Source organism: Tachysurus fulvidraco, chromosome 6 (genome assembly GCF_022655615.1).
Source record: "Tachysurus fulvidraco isolate hzauxx_2018 chromosome 6, HZAU_PFXX_2.0, whole genome shotgun sequence".
In the NCBI taxonomy this organism is placed as follows: Eukaryota; Metazoa; Chordata; class Actinopteri; order Siluriformes; family Bagridae; genus Tachysurus; species Tachysurus fulvidraco.
Window position 1 is genome coordinate 2,138,331 of NC_062523.1, and position 25,408 is coordinate 2,163,738.

At 42.1% G+C, this 25,408-nt stretch overlaps 1 protein-coding gene across 17 annotated transcripts in view; it reads left to right on the forward strand.

Moving 5' to 3' along the window:
- The window catches only part of map2 (microtubule-associated protein 2), a 130,357-nt gene that overhangs the window by 12,604 nt on the left and 92,345 nt on the right, over positions 1-25,408 (forward strand). Inside the window, exon 1 of one of the 17 annotated variants that reach the window (XM_047814903.1) lies at positions 19,947-20,062. The exons of the other annotated variants lie outside the window; for them this stretch is intronic. The gene's annotated coding sequence lies outside the window, so the exon portion shown is untranslated. Of the gene's footprint in view, positions 1-19,946; positions 20,063-25,408 lie in introns of those variants that run through there. 17 annotated transcript variants of the gene reach the window in all.

Sequence of the window (25,408 nt, forward strand, 5' to 3'; positions counted from 1 at the left end):
AGCCTGCCAAAACAACAACAACAACGACGACAACAAAATAATGCAGTCGATGATGCAGGAATGCATTGTTTTATATCGAGACGTTTTAGATTTAAATACTTTATTCTATAAATGATGAAATGGAGAACGAAATACCGGATGGCAGAGGTGACGGTGCTGACCAAGTACAAGCTAAAACTAATATGTAATACAGTCACTGGGGTATTTATACTGTAGGTGAGCACATCGTGTCTGTAGAATTGAGAGAAAAAAAATTAATAAAATGATTGATGCTATGTTTTCTCTATCACTCTCTCACTCTCTTTCTCTCTCTCTCTCTTTTATTCACTGCATCACTTTCTTCCCTCTTCTCTCTCTCGCGCTCTCTCTCTCTCTCTCTCTCATGCACTGGTGTGTATTGCAGGTGTGTAAGACAGAGGTGTAGGTGGTGAGGGACAGAGGATGAGCTCCGAGGAGCTGAAGTGTGCGTGGGCTCAACACAGCTGTGTGTGTGTGTGGGGGTGTGTGTGGGTGTTTGTGTGGGTTAATGAGTGGGCTGTAAGGAACTGTTATATACTAAGTGAGTGTGTGAGAGAGAGATAGAGGGAGTGAGAGTGGGTGGAATAATATGCAGACTGTAAGCAGTTTGTGTACTGACATTACACAGACAGTACAGTGTGTGTATGTGTGTGTGCATCAGCGAAGCGTGGATTATTGTTATACAGTGGTGAGTAAGTGTGTGTGTGTGTGTGTGTGTGTGTGTGTGTGTGTGTGTGTGTGTGTGTGTGTGTGTGTGTGTCTGCGTGCGAGAGAGGCCAGGTGGAGGTGTTCAGAGCCTGAAGGATGCAGAGAGACTTTGCTGAGTCACTGTGCCATTAGCCAGAGCTCCACTTCTTCCTCCATCGTGCCGCTCGGATGCCGCGCTGTGAGAGTGTGTGTGAATGCAACACCTCTGCGTAGGCTGACTGTGTGTGTGTGCTTGAGTGTGTATCGATAAAGTGCAGCATTAAAGCAACATTCTGAACAAAAATGCACCTAATCAGTGAAAACATGGTGATTATTAATATATGCAGCTTCCATGATATTAAGCTGGTAGATTTAGACGTTTCTTACATGGTAGCCTTGTGGTTTCTGGGCAGAAATAACACTAAAAATAACAACAACAAAATATATCTTGGCTGATTGACTATTAGGCTGAAGAATGGTGTACATTTTATTTTGTGCTAAATATATAGCTGTACAGTGGGGCGGATTGAACCATCACACACACACACACACACAAAAATACACACAAACACATACACACACAAAAACACATACAAACACACACACTCCACACACACAAACACATACACACACACATACACACACACCCCACACACACACACACACACACACACAAACACACACACAAACACATACACACACAAACACACCCCACACACACAAAAACACACACAAACACACACACACACACAAAAACAAAAATATACAGAATACAAAAACAAAATATACAAAATACAAAAACATACAAAATATACAATATACAATATACAAAAACAAAAATACACACAGAAACACAAAAACACAAACACACACACACACACACACACACACACACACACACACACACACACACACACACAAAAAAACACACAGAAACACAAAAACACATGTCCATACACACACACACACCCCACACACTTAACAACCTTACAAAAGTTTAACTCTGGAAAGTTGTAGTGCTTTATTACGCCTCTTTATTATAGTTCTGACTGACGGTTATGTGTTTAATGGTGAATTATGCGTTTAATGAGGCATATTAAAGCTTTGACTGGCTTCTAAATTGTTTAATAAACACTGTCTGGTGAGAACCTGTGAAAAACATTTAAAGATACACATTGTCTGATGTGTTTCCCATGGACTTGTATGTGGAGAAGAAATGTAGAGATTGTAAAAAAAAAACCTAAGCTAACTTAAGCAAACTGTTGTAGAAATGACATTATTCACATTAACATTATTCACATTAACATTATTCACATTAACATTATTCACATTAACATTATTCACATTAACATTATTCACATTAACATTATTTACATTAACATTATTTCCTGTCCAGTGTCACTAAATGAGGATGAGGTTCACTTCTGTGTCTGGTTCTTCTCAAGGTTTTTCCTCACCATCGTCACCACAGGCTTGTTCATTACAGATAGATGTTAGAGATAAATAGTGACTTAATTTTAAATTTTAAACTATAAACTTCTGTAAAGCTGCTTTGTGACAATGCGAATCGTTAAAATAACCAGACAAATAAATTGAATTGAATGTATAATATTGTATAGAGTTGTTTAAAGTACTAAAGTTCTTAAGTATAAATTGATTCTGTGGTAAGTTTTACAATACAGCTTTAGATTTCATACTTTTCTCAGGTTAAGAAATAAGAGACGTATCATATAAAGTAAACTCATGAATGCGCTAAAAAACGATTTAATGCTAAAGTAGGTCCTCTGGGATTAAAGGATTGGGAATTTCTTAGAAATGTACTTCTACTCCATGAAGCTGTCTGATGCTAAAATAACGTGATGATTTTATAAATGTAAACTCACTGGCCAATTTTAAACAGCGTAATACTAATATGGGGAAGTTCCCCTAAGCCTCAAATCTTCTCAGTATGAGGGTTAGAAATGTTCCTTTATGACTCAGGTCCATGTTGATATGACTGCATCATGATCCCATTCGACCACATCAAAGGGCCTTTTTACACCCGGTCACTTCGTGTGTTGTCTCTGATCCGATAGCTATCTGATTAGTTAAAACTGTTCCATTTACATCAGGCCACATAAATGCGTCTCGGCGAATCGGATATCGATCCGATCTTTCTACTCCCGCCTAAAATGCACATATATTTGACCTCATTTCCGGGGTAACAGAAACGGAACACGCTTTGGTGTATGCGGTTTTCAGAACGCAATCAGAAAGAAGCCGAAAAAATTGGTTACGACGTTTCAGTCAGGACCACTACGTAAATGAAGGTTAGCGAGCATACAGTTAGTGTTGGCGGGATGGTTCTGTTCTAGGAGTTCTGTTCTATTTTCCCATTCCCATAGGGGAGGCAGCACTGGGGAATGAATAGACCCCCCCATTACAGCCCAGAATCAGAAATTACGCGAGGTGCATTTTTTTTACGTGAAGAATTTAATCGCCGATGGCGACAGGTTCGGCTGGAGGAGTCGGGGACGGAGGAGGGTGTTGGATCGCAGCAGCGCGATGCGTAGGTGTGCTCGAAGGTGAGGATTTAAAGGAGGGAAATTACGGAAGTTGTGCTGGATTGGTGCGCCTTGTGGACAGCTGATTAGCAGCTGATGAATCTTACTGCGTGGCCTGCCTGAACTAACGCGATGCTTGATTTATGCTACAAAAAACAGCGTTTACTGTTTGCTGCGTTTTCGCTGGCGGCAGCAGCGCGTTTTAAGCCCCGACGAGACGCCTGGATTAAAGATCACCTGCGAGTGACGTACTTCCGTTTGGGAGGAGTATAGCGCTGACGTATGTGGCCTGAACAACCACATTCATTTACACCTGTCCAGTTTCATCTGAAACGCGTCCCAGACCTCCTCCTGAAGGGGTTCGTACCATCGGATTTATATCCGTCTCCAAAACGTTTCGGAGGGCATTTAGACCCGGCCTTTTTACCATCGGGTAGATATCGGATCACAGAAAACGCAGGAAGTGACCAGGTGTAAAAAGACCCTAAAAGGTTCTTTCAATAGAATCAGTGCTGAAGGTTAACGTTGGGAAATTTTTACCCATAAAAGCATGCGCATGGTAAGCATTAATACTCAGATATTAATTCCAGCATTGTTCGAGCGATATAAAGGGGACCGAGAAACCACTTCCCACAGCAGTACACCACTGTCACCATTCTGATCTGTTGACTCAATGCTTACCATCTGTAGAAGAAAACAAGGTTCGTCAGATAAGACGACATATTTCTTGTCGTCAGCGTCCTGGAGTGGTAGTTAATTATTTTAAAATAGAGCTTTGAACCAGTTTGTCTGTTCTTTTCTGACCTCCCTCGGACGTCCACATCCACAGAACTGCTGCTCATTAGATGTAGTTTTTTTCCAGCTCCATTGAGTTTAAACTGTACAGATGGTTATGTGTGAAAATTTCAGGAGGTCATCGGTTTCTGGAATATTCCTTACGACTTTGCCATAAACAGAGTCACTGGAGATCACATTTTAATCCATTCTGATGTCTAATGTCGACTCGAGTCCTTTTCCAACCTCTCCTCTGTTTGCCAAGAACGCTTGCGACATGTGGCTAGCGACGTGTGGCTGGCGGTAAGCTAATTTTCATTGAAACAGACCTGTCAATCAATTGTGAACCCACGCTGTAGCGGTTACTTTAGTGTAGAGTTATGCAACATTCGGGTCCAGTCGGGTAAAAAAAAAAAATTGCCAACGGGTCGGACTCGGGTCTAATTTTTTCGGGTTTGTCTCGGGTCGGGTCTTTCTTTAAAAAAAAAAATTGTGCACGTCGGGTTCGGGTAAAAAGTGATTCGGGTCACTTCGGTTCGGGTAAATTTCTTTAGACCCGAGAAGACCTCTAAGTGACATGCTATTAAAAATGATTAAAGAGCACAGATCTTGCTTTGCAAGCTTGTGAATGAGAAACACTTTCATGTAGTTTTGGTTTAAGTTAAGATCTGAAAAATATTTTGGCTTCAAATTTTCTGTATCGTATGATGTTAGTTTATCTTAAGCAAGAACTTTAAAATATTGATAGGAATATTAGGATAGGATATTAATAGGATCCTGGGACCTTCCAGTCGTAAAACAACAAATGTTTAATAAGTTTATTAACAAGTATATTAACAGTATACATATTTATTATTTTTCGTTTGTATTAATGCAAAAATAATGTACAATATTGATGGCTCTCTCTCTCTCTCTCTCTCTCTCTCTCTCTCTCTCTATATATATATATATATATATATACAGATATATATGTATATATATACGTATATATATATACGTATATATATATACGTATATATATACGTATATATATATATATATATATATATATATATATATATATATATATACAGATATATATGTATGTGTGTGTGTGTGTGTGTGTGTGTGTGTGTGTGTGTGTGTGTGTGTGCGTATTTTTTCCTTTTTAGATTTTGTGTTTTTCCGTTTTGTTTATGTTTGTGATGGTTGGTTTATTTTATATTTTAGTTTATTCTTTAACCTTGTTTTGATTGATCACGGAGCTCATTGTTAGCTCAGTAAAACGATAAAAACATAACAGCTTCTAGCTGTGGAAGTTAAGTGGAATCGTAAAACACACCTGTTATGGGTGTGTCTGAATTTTTAAAAAAATTCCAAGTAAATTTCTCTGGAAACGAGACGACGCTTCGTATCCGCTCGCCAGATGTTACGTTACAGGAGGAAAAACAGAACGTTTGCTAGAAAGCAGAGACCCATATGTTATTGTTCAGAACGGTAGCGTGTAATAAAACTGAAAGCACTTCTCAGTTTTCACCATTTACACACTCGGCTTGTGAATTCACTTATTTGGAAAAAAAAATTGAGGTTAGCAAGAGCTTCATTTTACATTTAGAACCACAGACATTTTATACTAAACAGATTTTTTTTGTTATGTTACCGAATCCGACACCGGAAAGAATCCAACTTCACCTCAAAGCCTCTCGAGAACACAATCACTGATGGCAATCAGCGACTGATCCTTTAATTACGTACCGAATTAGACCGCATTCTCCGTACAAACAGTGTGTTAGCAAACGTAATAAAAAGCGAGTAGTACAGTCTGGTCTTCCTGTCCATGTTTATACAAGTGTGTGATCACCAGAACACAGAGGATAATATTTCGGGTTCATTAGGATGTTAGGATACGTGCAGAACAGGTTGTTCAGATTTGAATCAAAAACTTTTCCAAAGAATGAACGATGTTACTATTGTCTTTTTTTTTAATCGGCTTGTTCGAGCTAGCGGCCTTTTTTAATTTCCGATAACCGCCTCTTAAAGGGGTCGATCGGTGTCTGAACCTGAAATAACCTGTAAACAGGTTCGGAAGTATCTAGGGTACAGAAGTAGGACAGGAGAGAAACCCTATTTCGGATTTAGTCCACTTTTCCCAAGTGAGTCCCTTTTTAGACTAAAGGAATGCCCACATTGGAAGGAGAGAGAGTTTGGAGCAACATACAAGCCTCTATTTGTCCGCTATAAAACGAGGCTAGTTGAGAAGGAAAAATGCTGACACTGTGCATCGTTATAATCTGTCTGTCCTTGAACTCAGGAATAACTGGATCTGAACTCTTATATAGACTGTCCGGACATGTTTACATGCATGTTTATGCAATATACCTATTTATTCATTCATTCATTCATTCATTCATTCATTAATTTTCTACCGCTTATCCGAACTTCTTCGTCACGGGGTCCCTGTGCCTATCACAGGCGTCATCGGGCATCGAGGCAGGATACACCCTGGACGGAGTGCCAACCCATCGCAGGGCACACACACACTCTCATTCACTCACACACACACACACTACGGACAATTTTCCAGAGATGCCAATCAACCTACCATGCATGTCTTTGGACCGGGGGAGGAAACCGGAGTACCCGGAGGAAACCCCCGAGGCATGGGGAGAACATGCAAACTCCACAAACACAAGGTGGAGGTGGGAATCAAAACCCAGACCCTGGAGGTTTGAGGCGAACGTGATAACCACTACCCCCACCCCCCCCCGACCTATTTAGTCAACTCAGTAATATATAGTGTGGATGATATGACAAATCATTATATTGGATGATAATATACTGTAGGATTTGACAATTGTGATGCAGTAAAATCTACAATCTGTTTTATGATTACGGCTTTATTTTTTTTTATACGCATGCCTAAAAGTTTGTGCCCCCCTGACCGTCAAATCCTATGATAAACTCCACACTTCTGGGAAGGATTTCCACAAGATATTGGGGTGTAGCTGTGGGGATTTGTGTCCAAGAGCAGTAGTGAGGTCTGACAACAACGTCGGGTGAAGACGTCTGGAGTGTTCCACTTCATCCCAAATATGTTCAGTGGGGTTAAATCAGCGCTCAGATCAGGACTCTGCTCAAGTTCTTCTTTAAGTATAACATAACACACCAGTTTGAACAAATAAACACTTTAGTTATGGTATCAAACATCAAGTTAAGACTTCAAAGGTTTTCACCATCCAGCACTCGAATGTATTTATGCTCAGGTTTTGTGCTCTGCTAAATTCAGTGAACCGCAACGCATGGTGTAATGCATCGAAAATTATTTCCACTCTAACCCACAAGTGGCTGGAATACGTCCTAACCAGAGTAACATACAATTTGCCTTAATGAAGTCGACTGTGCTGCTGAATGACCTAAAAGTGGCTGCGGTTCTGGAGCAGAATAGTAACAGGTCTCTGATTCGCCAGCAGAGCGAATCAGCCCTGCATAGCAATATAAAGTTGGCAGTTAATGAGGGTTATGAAGGCTTTTGCAGAGCTGTAGACCGGCAGGACTTTGCAGCAGTGATAGCGTGTCATGTTTTGGGGGAATGGGGTGGAAATTGCTGGCTGTTTGGGGAAAAGGGTGACAGATGCCATGTACCATATATTTATGGAAATTTTATGAAGTGTTTTTCTGATGAGTCCAAAAGTGCAAGCAAAATGCTCAGGCATGCTTTAAAGAAGGTCCATGTCAATGTTTATTCTTTTGTATTTACGGCATTTAGCAGACACCCTTATCCAGAGTGATTTACAACCGAGCGTTAAGGGCCTTGCTCAGGGGCCCAGCAGTGGCAGCTTTGTGGACCTGGGCTTCGAACCCATGACCTTCTGATCAGTAGCCCAACACCTTAACCACTGAGCTACCACATCCCGTTTTGTATCACTCTGTCATTGTTTTTCTTTTTTTTTCATCCATCCATCCATCTTCTACCGCTTATCCGGGGCCGGGTCGCTGGGGCAGCAGACTAAGCAGGGACGCCCAGACTTCCCTCTCCTCAGACACTTCCTTCAGCTCTTCCGGGGGAATACCGAGGCGTTCTCAGGCCAGCCGAGAGACATAGTCCCTCCAGCATGTCCTAGGTCCTCCCCGGGGCCTCCTCCTGGTTGGACATGACCGGAACACCTCCCCAGGGAGGCGCCCGAGCCACTTCAGCTGACTCCTCTCGATGTGGAGGAGCAGCGGCTCCACTCTGAGCTCCTCCCGAGTGACCGAGCTCCTCACCCTATCTCTAAGGGAGCGCCCAGCCACCCTGCGGAGGAAACTCATTTCGGCCACCTGTATCCGGGATCTCGTCCTTTCGGTCATGACACAAAGCTCATGACCATAGGTGAGGGTAGGAACGTACTGTGGATCTACTGGTAAATAGAGAGCTTCGCCTTACGGCTCAGCTCTTTCTTCACCTCAACAGATCGGTATATCGACCGCATATCGATACTTAAACTCTTCCACTTGAGGCAGGAACTTTCCGCCAACCTGTTTTTTTATTTTTACTTATTTATTTTATTTTATTAATCGATTTGAAAATGAAATTATGAAATAAATGACATTATTATATGAAAGTTCCATTATTAAATAAAATTTGATATTCTGTAAAAGAAAACTGAAAACCGAATCATGGAAACAAAAAAGCCATTTATTTTATTTTATTTATTTATTTATTTATTTATTTGTTTTATCATGGGTTGTATTCTTTTTTACACTAAAATGCCATTTCATACGAGTTTGTAAGATTTTTGTTTTACTTCTACTTTTTTTCCTTCCTTCTCCATCCCTCTCTCTGTGAGGTGGAGTTTAATAATCTATAAAAGTGTCACTTTATATTTTAGACATGGCTAACAACGTGTGAATTGTTCTCTGAGACGTTTGGTGGTTGAAAAATGGAAAGTCAGCAGAGCAAAGATTATAATTTTACAAATTTGCCCTTATGTTATGAGCCCCCTGTGAGCGGTAATTTCAGTTTTTAGAGACTGAGCATTAAACGGACCTCAAACCCTGAGTTAGTATTATTGGCTATCGAGAAGCAGTAAAAATTCTAGAGGTTTACAGTATAGAACTTCAGTCTTCTTATTCTTCTTCTTTTGTCTTTTCCTGTTAAGGGTCTCCATAGTGAATCATCAGTTTCTACCTAACTCCACACCACTCCTGACACGCTTCTGTCACACACACACACACACACACACACACACAACACTCCTGACACGCTTCTGTCACACACACACACACACAAACACACACACACACACACAACACTCCTGACGCTCTTCTGTAACACACACACACACACACAACACTCCTGACGCTCTTCTGTAACACACACACACACACACACACACACACACACACACACACATACACACACACCACTCCTGACACCCTTCTGTCACACACACACACCACTCCTGACGCTCTTCTGTCTCACGCACACACACACACACACCACTCCTGACGCTCTTCTGTCTCACGCACACACACACACACACCACTCCTGACGCTCTTCTGTCTCACACACACACACACACACACACACACACACACCACTCCTAACACTCTTCTGTCACACTCACACACACACACACACACACACACACACACACACACACACACACACACACACACACACCACTCCTGACACCCTTCTGTCACACACACAACCGTCCTGACACTCTTCTGTCTCACACACACACACACACACACACACACACACACACACACACACACACACACACCACTCCTGACACTCTTCTGTCACACACACACACACACACACACACACACACACACACACACACACACACACACACACACACACACACACACACACACACACCACTCCTGACACTCTTCTGTCACACACACAACCGTCCTGACACTCTTCTGTCTCACACACACACACACACACACACACACACACACACACACCACTCCTGACACTCTTCTGTCACACACACACACACACACACACACACACACCACTCCTGACACTCTTCTGTCACACACACACAACCGTCCTGACACTCTTCTGTCACACACACACACACACACACACACACACACACACACCACTCCTGACACTCTTCTGTCTCACACACACACACACACACACACACACACACACACACACACACACACACACACACCACTCCTGACGCTCTTCTGTCACACACACAACAGTCCTGACACTTTTCCCCACCCACTCCAACAATCACACAGGATGTTTGACCCCAAATACATAAAGTGGTACATAACATCAACGCAGTACGTAATTGCTAAAGATTTTCTTGAACTTTGAAAATATGCTACATGCAAATTTAAATTTAAAAAGCTTCTAGTCTCCAAACTCTGACCTTCTCTGTCAGCTACAACTTGGAAGCGAACCTTTCTTCGTTGCTTCATAACTGACAAAAGCTGAAGATAAGCTCCTGCTTATTTATTCAGCACGGTGTCTCAGATCTCCTGGGGAAATGTCAAACAATCACAAAACCTCTCCTGACTCAACCTTCTGTACCTTCATCTTACATCTTTCTTCTTCATTCTTTCTCTCTGGATATGATCCCTTCTTGCACAGGCTATTAGTCAGATGTCCATCACTCAGGATCTGGCCTTTTCAGTCTCCTAGGAAGAAAATTGTTGGTATCTGGATTGATTTCCACCTTGCTATCAGAGATATGTGCCAATCATTTCTGTGCTTCCTGTCTTTAAAAAAGCCCCATGATGTTTGAGGATCAAAGGCTAATGGTGTCTTTTACCAAAATTGCTCTTCCTGATTCTTCCTTAATGACTCGGTGCTGAATAGAGTAATAGCCAGGCGTAAGTAGCCTCTTTATTCCTCTAATCATCTGCTGCGAAGTGATCTATAAATGTGTTGTTCCTCAGAACGGAATTATTCGACAAAGGAACCATGTAGAGATGCAATGATCTTGGAAATGTGTAGGATGCATTCTGCGAATAAGTAAGAAACACAGAGGGGGTTCTTCTCAGGACCATGTAGGGGATAATGGAACCATCTAGGAACTGTGTGTGTGTATGTTTGCTTTTTTAAAGCAATGATGGCTTTGTTATTTACCAAAAACGTCCGAACTTGTCGGCGAATATGAACCATTTAGAGGTGTAATTTCTGTGCTAATCTCAAACCATCTGCTGTGAGGATGGAGTCGAAATATCTCTCAAGTCGCTGACGCTAAGAACGGACCGTCAACGGTTCAGTGGAACGTAAATGGTATCTGCTTTAACCAAAAAGATGTGAATGGAATAGAATACAAACTTTGGCTCACTTACAGTGAGCACTTACTTGTGAGAACTTGGCAATGTTCAAACCAAGATTATATATGACGAATCATTATTGCCTCTTTTCCACCGGAAAGAACCGGGTGCTGGTTCAGAGCTAGCGCTAGTGCTGGTTCAAAGTTGGTTCCACTGGCGAACCTTCTAAGAACCGGTTTGCCTTTCCACCGGCTAGAGAGCCGTCACAGCGCCGAGTGTGACGTCACTGTATACGTGTCACGTGTCCCAGCGACGTTAGCGCAGCAGCAGCAAACACAAACACAAAAACAATGGCGGATGTCGCTTTACTGTTAATGCTCATGGCTTTGCGAACATACATTAGCATCCAAACGCGGCGAATAAAACGTGTACGTGCGGCTCCGTGTAATCTGTATAAACGGAGGTTGTGATCGATAAAGTACATAACGTTATTTTATCGTTAACACAGAAAAAGTTAGCCTTAGCATGTAGCTACCTACTATCATGTGTACTGATAATGTATCATATCGCGGTAAAGTAAAACTTTCTTAAACATTAGTATACTTAAGTTACATTATCAAATGCGCTAACAGTAGCCCCGCCCACAGCTCCTGACGCAAGCGGTTCTTAAGTCTAGACCAGCGACGTTTTGGTGCTACTTAAGAACCACTTTTCCTGGTTCAGAGCCGGTGCTTTGGCGGTCGAAACAGAAAGAACTGTTTCTAAATTAGGCTGCGAACCTGCACTCAAACTGCCTCGGTGGAAAAGGGGCAGTAGAGAACCATGAAACTTGCATCTGGGAAGCGTGCGTGTTCTTCGTTTTCAGAAAGCTCTCAATGATGTTTGGGTATCAGTTACACGAGGGCTAATGGCTTCGTTTACCAAAGTTAATCACTACAAAAGTGATTCATTTTTAAGAGTGTAATGGTGAATAAAAGGAAACGCCTACAGAGATTCATGATCATTTGTGGCATGGATTGGTGTAGCTGATACGGCTAACCGTCTCAGTAGCACTCTGCTCAGGATGAAATGATCTAAGAGGAAGAGAGCAGGAGTGTCAAGTCTTATCTGTAAAGAGTCACTGTGAGGGCAGGAATTCATTCCAATCATGCAGAAACCATACTTGATCAGATTTAAGTTTAATCAGATGATCTTGGTTTTTTTTAATAGACCCTGGCATGGTTTCATCTCGGATGTGATGAAAACCTGCACAAAATCTGGCTCTTTGCAGATAAGCTTGGATAATCTTGATGTAAAGAAGTCTTGTGAGGAAAAGCAGACGAACCGATAAGTAACGACTAAAACATTTGTCATGTTGTAGGATAATAATCCGAGACAGGGTCATGTGATGCAACTAGGGATACACCGATCCGATATTTTCGATCCGTATCGACGCAGATCCAAGCATTTTGAGTGGATCGGGTATCGATGTTGCGTGACCGATCCGAATCCGATACCCGTGGTAATGGGCGTTGGAACCATTATATGTGGGTGGGACTTTTTAAGAGCAATAAAATTGGACCCACCCACTTTAACCGTCTCTATTCAGCGCATATTATTACTTTTCAGAGCGCCGCCAGTCGAATCCATTCCGCTTGAGGAATGCCCTAATAAATTAAACTCTATTCCGTGTTTTACCTACAGCATTGACCACGCCCCTGCTTCCTGAAATCCATGGGTGTCGGAACCTTTATATGTGGGTGGGACAGGACACGCCCACTTTTTATTTACCTCCGACGCTAATTCCCGTGGTGGTTGATTAATGAACAGCAAACATCACAGACTATCGCTTAAACTTACACTTAAAAATATAGAAAAATTACAGAAAAATACACTTATATATTAAATTGCATTAATGAAAATAAATATAATACATTTTATAGGTATTATGTCGCACAACCGCCTGCGACAGACAGACAAGTTTAGCAGGCGTCCTTTCCGTTTACCTCAGCGCGTTAAACATGTCGCTCATTTGGGTGCGAGGTTTACTGTTTAATACATTTTACATCGTGTTTCAAGAGTTCTAATATAAGATTCACTTTAAAATATTGCCTTTTCTTCAGAAAATAATTAAATGTAATAATTGCAGTATATATGGTTTAGATTGTTATACCGCTAACGGTTAAAAGTGCTGTTTGTTACTGCATTAATACTTTTTTAAGGTTTCTTTTGTTTTCATTTTTCATCCAGTAATAAGGGCATTTTTGTATTTCTTTGCCAGAAACAAATAAATCTTAATAACTAAGTGAGTTGTTTACATTCTTTAGTTTTAAAGGTAGAAAAGAACATAGATATCGGATCGTTAGCGGTATCGGTATCGGACGATACCGGGAAACTCCGGTATCGGAATCGGATCGGAAGAGAAAAAGTGGTATCGGTACATCCCTAGATGCAACCAGTCACAAAGTGGAGTTATTGTTAGCATCTCACAGTTCCAATAACGGAACACCATGAAGTGTTTTACTCAGTTTATATCACTGTTACTAACCAGAACAGTGCAAAGCCTTCTCTCCTGAAGACTATCCCACGGTGGGAAGTTACTGACCATTACAGAGCTGAAATTGACTCCTTCCATAAAAATGAAACACATTTATTATTAGTCTTAAGCCCTATTCGGACTGGATTAGTTCTACGTGGGGACGTGGGGGGTAAAGTAATTATTACCAGAGCTTCTCTGTGATTTTAGTCCCGTCCGAATGTGCCATCTCGGTAATCATTACGGACAATGTCAGTAAAGATTATGGCGACTTTTACCTTCTGTACAAAGGTCCGTAAAAATGACCTCTGGTAATACTGATCCCGTCCGAATAGACCCGCTGTAAAATTCCGTCATTTCCTGTTTAAAAGTAGTTTTTGGCGCGTTTTGCAAGCATGGAGGCGCCAAGTTGTCTGTTTGCGCACGTGATAACAGGTAGCGACGTCATACGCACATGACGACGAGGAGGTTACTGTGGTGCGTAAAGCGAGTTACCCCTCCCACTTCTGCTAGTTTTACTGAGATGTCTTGTCCCGTGCGAATTGGCCGATTAATATTACAGACGTCCTGAGGTAAAATCGCATCACTCCACGTCCCCACGTAAAACTAATCCCGTCCGAATAGGGCTTAAGACTCTATGAACGTTTAACATACAAGCCACTGTGAATGGGTGGTTACTATAGAAACATTAGCACATTAGTACAATAATTTCTCCAAAGCTGTGCTGGTCTAGAAAATGAATCAATCATTTCTCCCTGACCAATCACGTTCCAGAACTCAACGTTACTGTTTTCTTTTATAAAAATCATCCTATAGTCCATCTTAAAGTTGCTTCAGCTCAGCTTGGAGGCAGTAAATCCTGGCTCCACTTTAGAGGAATGATTTCTATGCAGTATTTTGATGCAAAATTCTTGAGGCTTGAAGTTCTCCCCGTCTGTTGCAAAAAGCCACTAAACCGTTGCTTTTTGTTTTGCCTTCACATAGTTTCCTCCATAGAGAAAAAAAGTCCTTCTGTTGAGACTGACTCAGCCACGTTTCTTTAGGCATCACGCTCTGTCAGGCCAAAATGCTTTAAGGGATAGAAATGCTTTGGAAAGACGTCTGTCCTCCTGCCAGTTCCTATATTTAACCAATGCTGACAAAGCATGTTCAGGGAAGGACTTGGAAAGGGAAGGCAGTTCCAGGGCAGAAAAGAACAATACGATTTGTGTGATCCTAGATGGATGTGCACGTTTACTTTTATACTCTAATTGTACAGTGTCCACGAGAACGAGTCGACGCTTTTGTCACGTTATTTCGGTTACATATCGGACAAATGCCCATCGAAGCTCTGAGAAACATCTTAGAGCAAAATCAGACACAGAGCAAGAACAAAATATGGGCGGTGGAAAAAAATAACCTTGGAGTCTTTGCGTCTCGGTTAAAATGCAAGTCTGGAGAGATTCGAGTGATAGCAGTACAATGGAATTAGTAAGATTTACCACAGATATTATCTACATTCCTTTCATATTATGTAGCTTGTATACGACCTTAACCTTCACTCTATCTCCCTTTCTTTAATGTTTTACTGTATATTTAAGATCCTGTGATCACTACACTGTTGGAGTTGGAGCTATGTGCGGTGTGTTTTGTGATTTATCACACATTCTCTTTCCAAGTCTGTTGAAAATCGAACCGTTTTAGAAGGAACGATCACGGACCGGCGTTGAAACGGTTTTGTGTTGATGCAGAAAACTCTGGACAGTTACAGAAAGATGGAGCGGTTTAGTAACAAGGAAATTACACGTATTTCCTCAAGTGTTTGTAGATGTAATCTGAACATTTAGTCCTTTTTAAATTCATCTTCTACCGCTTATCCGGACTTCTCGGGTCACGGGGAGCGTCATCAGGCATCGAGGCAGGATACACCCTGGACGGAGTGCCAACCCATCACAGGGCACACACACACTCTCATTCACTCACACACTCACACACTACGGACAATTTTCCAGAGATGCCAATCAACCTACCATGCATGTCTTTGGACCGGGGGAGGAAACCGGAGTACCCGGAGGAAACCCCCGAGGCACGGGGAGAACATGCAAACTCCACACACACAAGGCGGAGGTGGGAATCGAACCCCCAACCCTGGAGACGTGAGGCGAACATGCTAACCACTAAGCCACCGTGCCCCCCCCCTGCCCCCTGCAAAAAAGTTTTGAAAAAATGTTAATCTTTTAGAAAAAATTACAGCGTGTACTTTTCTGCATTCCAGTTAGGGGTTAAACGAGAAAAAAAAAATACATGGAGGACAAAGTGCCATTAAAATATGTTATGTTAGTTAGCAAATGTACAAGATACTGATTCAAAAATATTTCAGCATTGCATTCTAACTTAAGAAACAATGAGGACAATTTTCTGTGACCTTCCCCAGCATTGATCAACCTACTCTAGTTTGTTATTTTAGTTCTTGTACAGTGCACAATGTAGCTTTTTCTTCATATATCCCAACTTTGGAAGTTGATATATAAAATCACCAAAACAAACACGCCCCTAACCCAAACAAGTCCTGCCCCTGTATCGATAGCTCCGCCCACACATACATACGTAACCCAGGCGACTAACGGAAAGAAACGTGTCTTTATCATAGCTGAAGGGAAGAACAATACGATTGTAGATAAACAAACAAGCAAAAATGCCACACAAGCATAATGATGTAAAGGACAAAGGCATATATTAGTTCTGTGTAACAAAGCAAAACCAACGTTACTCACCTATCGAGAAGGAAAAAAGCGCCTCGGCGTCTTAAGTAAAGTCGGCCACATATTCACGGGTCGGAGTTTCCCGAGTCAATAACTCCTGAGCTAAACGCTGTTACTACACAAAACGCGGTTGTAGCTGCCTCTCTACATTACTACGATAGAAAAGAGGTGTTATTTGTGTAGTAACAGCGTTTAGCTCAGGAGTTATTGACTCGGGAAACTCCAACCTGTGAATATGTGGCCAACTTCCTGCTCCTTCAGTTCTCTCCAGCGCTGGAAAGCTAATCCTATATTAACACGTCCTACTTCTTGTCCTTATCGTAAGTCTTTCTTCTCTTTCTTTCTTTGTTTTTATCCTCCATGTCGATGTTAAAACCGCTTTCTGCTAACGTCACACATGCGCACCGAACGCTCTCTCCGCCCATATCGACAAGACACGCCCCTTTCTGCTCATCGGCTACACGTTTGTTTTGTTTTTGTTTTGTTTGTCATCCCGTCTCGGTTTTCTGAAGCATTTCTCAAACAACGCAGACCCCACCTTTAACTCCACTGAAGTTTTCTTAATGTAAGGCAAATAAGTTAGTTATCAAAACATAAAATGAAGTACAAGTGGTAAATATTTCAGACCAGTCATATGACATCCTTCCTCATACAGAGTCTCATTGTTGTTAAACTTAAAATAGGTGACCCTGACTGGACCTGCCTGATGACCTAATTTTTTTTGGAGAAGTTCTCATCATTTGACGGTCACTTATACCTGAGGATGAATCATGTGGAGCCTGGAGATAAGTGAGATTAGGATGGCACCACTTAAAAAACATGAAGATGTCTTTGGACTGCAGTTTATACAAACGCTTTTACACTCGAGTCTTCAACAGTGATCAGTTCTTCATAACTTCATCAAGACTCGGGAATCTGGAATGGATCTTCTGGTTGCACAATTGTAATTATAAATCTTTAAGTACTCAGTCTGTCAAGACTAATCCAGTGTCACTCAGAGAAAGATGGGTTCCCTCTTGAAGTTCTTAGTCTTAGTTCCTCTCAAGGATCCTTTATGGAACACCAATCCATTTTAACCTTAAATTAGGTGATCCATCATTCCAGCATGTTTCCAGGAGGTGAGAGGGAACCACAGAACCCACTTGAAGAACATGTGGAACTTCAGAAGTCAGTAACCCAAGCTCATGACCCTGGATGTGTGAAGCTTCATGCTGTTGTGTTTATAGGAACTTTTTGTATTGGCATTTCTCATCAAGATCCTAAAAGCTCCACAGTGAAGGACAGCCAGATGTAGAGATCTCCAGATGACCACAAAAAAAAATATTTACTCGTAGTTTCGAATATTTAATACAAACAATGAATGTTATGCCTAATGAACGTGGGCTATGTCATGTATATACACATGTCTCTATATCTCTTTCCAGGTCATGAAGGAAGACTTATTTTTAGTGTAAGACAAAAACATCTTGGCCCCTTAAGCACCTACAGAGACACAAACCGAGCCCATTTGTTTTGTATCCTGGTAAAGCCATTTCACGTTGTTCTGCCAGTGGATCCGTGACATGCTGAGTGTGTTTTCCTGGCTATGGTTATCAACATGTGTGTTCCAGAGGCTTGGCGAGAGAATGAGAGAGGGGGTGGGGGTGGGGGTGGGTTTGTGTAACAGAGCTCATCTGAAGCATCCTGGGTCTGACATAACCTGACTTTACTGACCTTAGTGAACTTCAGCGCAGAACTTAGCGCAAGTTAGCATGTGTTTGTGTTCGTGTATGAGCTAGCAACTAAAGTTTATGTGAGTAGATACATGACGGCTTTCGTTCTTTCTTTCTTTCTTTCTTTCTTTCTTTCTTTCTTTCTTTCTTTCTTTTTTTCTCTCTTTCTTAGTGTAGGCTGTTTAAAGCTCTAATGTTTTTAATGTAATATTACGAGCGTGCCTTTAACTCTGAGCTAATTGATGTGATTGTATATGTGTGTGTGTGTGTGTGTGTGTGTGTGTGTGTGTGTGTGTGTGTGTGTGTGTGTGTGTGTGTAGAGTATTTCTCCACAGTGCTACGACACCCGGTGTAGTATAAATACGTGTAGGAGGCAGACGAGACTGCACACATTCTCAGATAAGATCAGAAACGTGTTTGCTGTGTGAATGTGTGTGATTTTTCACAGAGAGTTGTGTGATGTGTATAAAGGCATAGAGCAGTGTGTGGGACAGGAATACATGCAGAAAAAGCCTGGGTGCTCTCTCTCTCTCTCTCTCTCTCTCTCTCTCTCTCTCTCTCTCTCTCTCTCTCTCTCTCTCTCTCTCTCTCTCTCTCTCTCTGTCTGTCTCTCTCTCTCCCTCTCTGTCTTTCTGTCTCTCTGTCTCGGTCTGTCTCTCTCTCTGTCCCTCTCGTGTCGCTCTCTCTCGTCTCTCATCTCTCACTCTCTCCCTCTCTCTGCTGCTCGTCTCTCATCCTCTCACTCTCCTCGAAATCCTCTCTCTCTCTCTCTCTCTCTCCTCGTCTGTCTCTCGATCTCCTCTCTCTGTCTCGGTCTCTCTCTCTCTTCTCTCCCCTCTCGTCTCTCTCTCACTCTCTTCGTTCTCTCTGCTCTCAGATTCGCTCTCTCGTTCTCTCTTCTCTCCTCGCCGTCTCTCCGCTCCTCTCTCTCTCTCTCTCTGCCTCTCTCTGGTCTCCCTTCGTCTCCTCTACTCTCTGTCTCTCTCGCTCTCATCTCTCTCTCCTCTCCGTCTCTCTCTCTCTCTCCTCTCTCTCTCGGTCTCTCTCTCTCCTCTCCTTGTCTCTCTCCTTCTCTTCTCTCTCTCTCTCCCCTCTCTCTCTCTCTCTCCTCCGTCTCTTCTGCTCGCTCTGATCTCTCTCACCTCTCTCTCTGTCTGTCCTTCTCTCTGCTCTCTCTCCTCTCTCACTCTCTCTCGCTCTCTTTCTCTCTCTCTCTTTCTTCCTCTCTCTGCACCTCTTCTCCTATTCTCTATCTCTCCTCTCTCTATATAACCCTATTCTATCTCTCCTCTCTGTCTACTCTCTCTCCTCTCTCTCCTGTCTCTCTCTCTCCGTCTCGCTCTCCTCTCATCTCTCGCTTCTCCTCTCTTTGTTCTCTCATTCTCTCTTTTCTCGCTCTCTCGCTCTCTGCTCTCTCTCTCTCTCTCTTCTTTCTTTCTTCTTTCTCGTCACTCTATTCTCTCGGCTGTTCTTTCATTTCTCTCTCTCTCTCTCCTCTCCCTCCCACTCACTCTCTCTCTCGCCCTCTTGCTCTCTCTCTTGCTCTCTTTCTCGCTCTCGCTCTTGCTCTCTTAAAATATTTCTATCTTTCTTTCTTTCTTTCTTTCTTTCTTTCTTTCTTTCTTTCTTTCTTTCTTATTCTCAGTTTCAATTTCTCTTCTCCCTCTATCTCACTTTCTCTCAGCCAGCTACCTCTTGTCATTGTTTTTTTTTTTCAGTCTTTATTGAGTCCCCGAAGGCCTCTCCGATGCTGTTATTCGTTGCTATGGAAACTGACTCCGGGTGTGTTGCCATGGTAACAGAGGTTTGGCCGCCTACGGCTCTGGGCAGAAGAACCTCTTCATGAAGGCAGTAAGAGGCTCAGAGAGTGGAAGGAGTTAGTCAGCATGTCAATGGGCCAAACCAACTCAAAACACACACACACACACACACACACACACAGTGAAAAAAGGGAGAGAAAAAAAACATACTACAATGTCTGAATTGCAGATTATTTATTTTTAAATATTTGCTCAGAAAAAGCGAGTGTGTTGATGCGAGGATAAAAACCCGATCATCGTAATGGATTCATCGGTGACAATAAATCAACATTTAATTAGATTTTAATCGCAGAGCTTTAAGTCTCTAGAGCACTCCCTTTGTTCCCTGATCATTATCCAGTCTCAAGTCAATTCTCCTAATGAATAATTCAAAACAAATGTCATGCTGAGTGAGGATAAAGCCATTTGATGGATATGCTGATGCTTGTGTGTGTGTGTGTGTGTGTGTGTGTGTGTGTGTGTGTGTGTGTGTGTGTGTGTGTGTGTGTGTGTGTGTGTGTGTGTGTTTTATTGAGTACTGGTTATTTTACTTGAGAGGTAAAAGCACTTATTTGGCCAAATCTCTCTTGTGGACCATGAGTTCAGCTCATTACATACTGTGTGTCTCTGCAGAAGAATCCTTGACAAAAGCTGGTGGTGTTTGTATATATGTCATGTGACTCGCAACAGGAAGCCTGTCACTGATCCGTATGGAGATGAAGCACAGAGTCGTAATGTTACGCAACACTTTACCTCAAAATCCTCCAGTAGCGCCAACTTCACACAGATTCACACTGGCTTACGAATTCTTTTCTGTCCGATCGAGACGGCCGGTGTTTGTTTAGTATTTATTTTCCCTAATTTTACGACACAAAAAATGTCATTGTACATATGGTAATGTTCTTGAATCTTGGTGGTGTTGTGATGGAAGGTATTGAGTGTTGATGATGGGCGTCGGTGTTAGTCAGTATTTTAGGGATGTTGATATTTTAGATAGTTGGTGTTTTACTGTAAGTGTTTATTTTATATCTGGTGTTTAATGGTGCCAGAGATCACTCACTCACTCACTCACTCACTCACTCACTCACTCACTCATTTTCTACCGCTTATCCGAACTTCTCGGGTCACGGGGAGCCCGTGCCTATCTCAGGCGTCATCGGGCATCGAGGCAGGATACACCCTGGACGGAGTGCCAACCCATCACAGGACACACACACACTCTCATTCACACACACACTCACACACTACGGACAATTTTCCAGAGATGCCAATCAACCTACCATGCATGTCTTTGGACCGGGGGAGGAAACCGGAGTACCCGGAGGAAACCCCCGAGGCACAGGGAGAACATGCAAACTCCACACACACAAGGCGGAGGAGGGAATCAAACCCCGACCCTGGAGGTGTGAGGTGAACGTGCTACCCACTAAGCCACCGTGCCCCCCTCACCAGAGATCATTGATGATTATTTACTCTTACAGAAGCACGTGTGGTGTTTGTTGGTGTTTGATGAAGATAATGTTAATGTTTCTGGGGATTTTCTGGTGTTTCATGGATTAAACCATAATTTCTGGGTTTGATTGCTTCTGTCTCCGTTCTCCCCGTGTTCCTGTGTGTTCTTTGGGGTCTTCAAACCTCCTAAAAACAATGCTAAATTACTCCCAGGTGTGACATCTGGCCCTTGTGATTGATTGGCTCCTCATTAATAGTGTATTCCCACCATATGTCCAGTTTTCCCAGAAGATTCTCCGGATCAACTGCTACCCTGACCGGGATAAAGTGCTTACTGAGTTCTCAGAACATACTGAATTCTCTAGCGTCATCTCTAAACATTTGCTGTGTGTGTGTGTGTGTGTGTGTGTGTGTGTGTGTGTGTGTGTGTGTGTGTGTGTGTGTGTGTGTGTGTGTGTGTGTGTGTGTGAGAGAGAGAGAGTGAGAGTTTGTTCCATATTCACACTGGAGTTCTGCACAGGATTGTGAAAAGCTGTGAAATTTCCTGGCCATCCACGATTTGTCACACCCCCTACACTTGTGTGGCTCGGTGTAACACACAGCGTTAACTTCCACCCTGGTTCATGAGTTCACTCACCCTGACAATTATATCACAGCGTTGGCGAAATATTAACAGAGCCTCCCAAAAATCTTCTGCCAGCACGAGGATAACTGTGTTTTATGAGAACATGCTGAGGTCTGCGCCCGCTTGTTTATTACTCCTCGTGTCAGGCATCCGGCGGGAAGCAGAAGAGATATTTTGGAGTACTTGCGTGTGGTAATGTAGACTTGAAGGGGACTTGAGTGTTTAGCTCTGGCAGACAGAGACTCCCTCCTACGTGCTCATGCCTACGCTTCGCTCACATGTTTGTCTCACAGCCAAATATTTACAGCATGCCTCGTTAGGCTCATCGTTTGACAGACTCCGGCATTATTAATAACCCTTAATTAGCAACACGTCGCAGAGTTCACGTCTGCAGCAAATGTGGAATGTTTGGGGCTACACTTCCTTCTAATGTCAAGTGGTTATTCGTCTGGTGTTTAAAGGGGTTTGTTTTGCCCATTTTTAATTCTCATACTCTTCTTTTACTAATGACCAGGGGTTCATCTGTCTTTGGCAAGAGCACCAGTACATCTCAGCAAACATCAGAGAACACTAACATTCTTCAGTAAATACCAAGAAACATCAATGTTTCCAACAAACACTATAATACACCAATTAACACCACCATGCCCCATCAAACACTATACTAGGCCAATAAACACTATATTAGACAAATGAACACCACCGTACTCCAACAAACACTATAATAGGCCAATGAGCACAATCATTCTCCAACGAACACTATACTAGACCACTAAACACTATACTAGACCACTAAACACCACCATTCTCTAACAAACACTATACTAGACCACTAAACACCACCATTCTCTAACAAACACTATAATAGACCACTAAACACCACCATTCTTTAACAAACACTATACTAGACCTCTAAACACCACCATTCTCTAACAAACACTATACTAGACCTCTAAACACCACCATTCTTTAACAAACACTATACTAGACCTCTAAACACCACCATTCTCTAACAAACACTATACTAGACCTCTAAACACAACCATTCTCTAACAAACACTATACTAGACCACTAAACACCACTATTCTCTAACAAACACTATACTAGACCACTAAACACCACTATTCTCTAACAAACACTATACTAGACCACTAAACACCACCGTACTCCAACAAACCCTATAATAGGCCAATGAACACAATCATTCTCCAACAAACACTATACTAGACCACTAAACACCACCATTCTCTAACAAATACTATAATAGACCACTAAACACTATAATAGACCACTAAACACCACCATTCTCTAACAAACACTATACTACACCACTAAATACTATACTAGTCCACTAAACACTACCATTCTCTAACAAACACTATACTACACCACTAAACACTATGCTAGTCCGCTAAACACCACCATTCTCTATCAAACACTATAATAGACCACTAAACACTATACTAGACCACTAAACACTATACTAGACCAATAAACACCACCATTCTCTAACAAACACTATAATAGACCACTAAACACTATAATAGACCACTAAACACTATACTAGACCACTAAACACTATACTAGACCACTAAACACCACCATTCTCTAACAAACACTATAATAGACCACTAAACACTATAACAAACCACTAAACACTATACTAGACCACTAAACACCACCATTCTCTAACAAACACTATAATAGACCACTAAACACTATAACAAACCACTAAACACTATACTAGACCACTAAACACCACCATTCTCTAACAAACACTATAATAGACCACTAAACACTATAATAGACCACTAAACACTATACTAGTCCACTAAACACCACCATTCTCTAACAAACACTACCATACACCAATGAAAAAAATATGCAAACATTCACCACTAAACACCATGATACACCCAACATTCTTCATCAAACAAAGACGAACACTGTATTTCTCCATCCAACACATAATGTGTCAGTATTTGTCTACATCTTGTGTAAGAGTAACCCAAGCGCTGGTCTCTGTGCTGCAGTAGATGTTCTTCTGGCCCATTAGACATATGGATTATACCAGCGTGTGAATGGGACACAAGACAAGTTGCTCCACAGTCTGGACAGATGGACGGCAAAGAAAAGTGGGGGGCAAAAGGAGTAAAGAGTTCAAATGCAAAGCTGAACTGCTGCTTTATTACCCCTGGCAGCAGGAAACCAAGCACAGGAGCTGACCTTTGACCCTTTTCTGCTTTCACACATGGCTGACAATGCGCTGGTTCCTGAAAGAAGAGTTGTGATCGAATCGCTGTCCTTGGTGTGACATTGTGTGTTGTGTTCCTCTAGTTGTGTGTGTTAGAGACTTGGCAGTAAGAGGGGGAATATGAGAGAGAAAGAGAGAGAGAGAGAGAGAGAGAGAGAGAGAGACAGTGAGAGAGACAGTGAGAGAGAGAGAGAGAGAGAGAGAGAGAGAGACAGTGAGAGAGAGAGAGAGAGAGAGAGAGAGAGAGAGAGAGAGAGACAGTGAGAGAGAGAGAGAGAGACAGTGTGAGAGAGAGAGAGTGAGACAGAGAGAGAGAGAGTGTGGACAGGTAGACAGTTAGACAGAGAGAGAGATAGAGAGAGAGAAGTGAGACCGAGATAGAAGAGACAGTGAGACAGAGACAGAGAGAGAGAGATAGAGAGACCTTATAGAGAGAGAAGAATAGAGAGATAGAGAGAGACAGTTAGACAGAGAGAGCGAGATAGACAGAGGAGATATATATATATAGAGAGAGAGAGAGAGAGACAATATAGATAGAGAGATCTAGAGAGAGAGGACATAAGATAAGCAGACTACAAAAAAAAACACCCAAGTGAGACAGAGAGAGAACAACGAATCCGAGAACAAAAAGATAGAGAGAGAGGAGAGAGAGGAGAGACAGAGAGAAGATAGCGAGTTATGAGAGAGTTTTATATAGAGAGAGATAGAGACATAGATAAGAATATAGAGGGATAGCTATAGAGCTATATCTTAATACTCTCTATCTCTCATCTATAAGCTATAGAGAGATAGAGAAAGCTTTAGTTGGGGGGTTCATAATGATAAAAAGGCTACTACAATGAGACAGAGCTGTTTACGACACAAAGAGCCCCTTATCCTGAGGGCCACAGTGTGTTACAGCAGTGCAGCATTAACACACACCACATAATGAACACAGGCATGAAGTTCTGTCGTATCCTGGAGTGACGTTTGGGAGGTAAAATCTCACAACACCAAATTTGTATCTGTCCTTCTGCTTACGAGAAGATGTCATGGATAGATGGATGGATGGATGGATGGATGGATG